Genomic DNA, 1,913 nt, shown 5'->3' with positions numbered 1-1,913 from the left:
CCTGTTTGGTAGGAAAACCATGCATGAACTGATGCATGTGATGTATGTGGGAATGTAATTGGGTACTTGGATTTTTTTCGTAGGGCTTTATTTTTTATTGTCGATGGAATTGGACTTTAAAGGTGAACTGCTAGATGAGAACTGGTGAAAAAGATTGAAATGCCAGATGAGAACAGAACTTGAAGGACATGTTACCAGACGAGAACTGGTGAAAAAGAATGAACTGCCAGATGAGAACAGAACTTGAAGGACATGTTACCAGGCGAGAACTAGTGAATATAATTGAAATGTAAGACGAGACTGACTTTGTTTTTGTTTGTCAGACGGGAAGTGACTTTTAAAGTAGGCTACCTGAAGAAAACTGGTTACAAAAAATAGGTTACCAGATGGAACTGGTGCCGAAATAGGTGATCAACCAGACGATAACTGGTATAAGAGATAATCTATCAGACGAGAACTGGTATTTGGTAAATGATTTGTCATACTGATTTTTGAAATAGTTTGCCAGACGGAAACTGGACTTTGAAATAAGTTACCAGACGAGAACTGGACTTTGAAATAAATTTCCAGATAGGAACTGGACTTTGGAATAAATTTCCAGACGAGAACTGGGCTTTGAAATAAACTTCCAAACGAGAATTGGACTTTGAAATAAATTGCCAAACGAGAACTGGACTTTGAAAAGGTTTGCCATCCAAGACCTGGGTTTGAAATAAACTGCCAAACGAGAATTGGACTTTGAATTACCAAGCAATTTTGGGCTTTGGTGTTAGATTTTGTATTTACAGGGCTTTTTGATGTCAGGTTCAATGTTATGGGGTTAGACCCGATGAATGATATGATATGCATGGCTTTATATTAGAGGAAAGAGACATGACTAATGCGTGAGGATGATTTATGCAATGACTTGAAGGTTTCCAAAAATTCCCCTCCGTGGGTATTGGAAGGGAAGGTTCTTTGTAGAAAGGCTTCTTATCTATCGAAAGGTTATTGGATGGGGTGATAACATGATTCCCCGACACTCATCTTGAACTATGCAGTTGATGACGTGTGAAAAAGCCTTTGCTCTAAAAACTTGAAATCATGGAGAAGACTTGCTCCTATGTGGCCCATCCTGTCCCAGTTTGTTGGGTCTTTACATAATCTTTACCTCAAAAGGATTTTGAAAGCAATTGTACCATAATTTGGAGATGGCTTTCCCAAGAATTTTAAGTCATGAAAGGATTTATCCTTGGTTAATCGACTCTTTGAGTGATTGACTTTATTGTGCTCTTGAGGTAGCTTGCTCCTGTATGAGCGTTGAAGCAACTTAACTCACCCAGACTGAATGTTGAAAGGGTTTGCCCCTGGCCAACAGAACCTCTAGGTGATATTCCCCTGGTTGATAAAGTCCTGAGATGCTCTGATATGGATCAACCGATTCTTGAAATGACTTGTCCCTGATTAACAGATGTTTAGAGGTTGTTTCAGGCTGATTGATTCCAGGAGTAATCCTCCTCCGATCAACTGATGTTTTTGGGTGACATTCCCCTGATTCATAGGATTCTAAGGTGGTCTTGATTCTGGTAAATGATCAAGTTTCCCTGATTGCTCTTTGTTGAAATTTTCATGATATCAAATATTGAATTGCAATTAAAACTGTTCATTCAGAAATGGTAATTTTAATGCGATACTCACGCGGGTTTTAAAAAAAATGTTTATTGGAATGATATGATATTGTGTGAAGAATGGACCATTAATCCAAATGCATTGTTGATTTAGCTATTTAAAGTGTGAAAGACACATTGAGAATAACGACATTGATGTTGAAGATTAGCAAAGTCATTGACTGTCCATCGAGATTGCCCCAGTTTTTTTTGCCTAAGTCGCCTTATCGGGTGTTCGATTTAGCGGGCTTTTTTATTGATTCTTTT

The sequence above is a fragment of the Lathyrus oleraceus genome, chromosome 1 (assembly GCF_024323335.1).
Source record: "Lathyrus oleraceus cultivar Zhongwan6 chromosome 1, CAAS_Psat_ZW6_1.0, whole genome shotgun sequence".
Classification (NCBI taxonomy): Eukaryota; Viridiplantae; Streptophyta; class Magnoliopsida; order Fabales; family Fabaceae; genus Lathyrus; species Lathyrus oleraceus.
The sequence above is the reverse complement of the archived record's forward strand: the minus strand, read 5'-3'. Positions refer to the sequence as shown.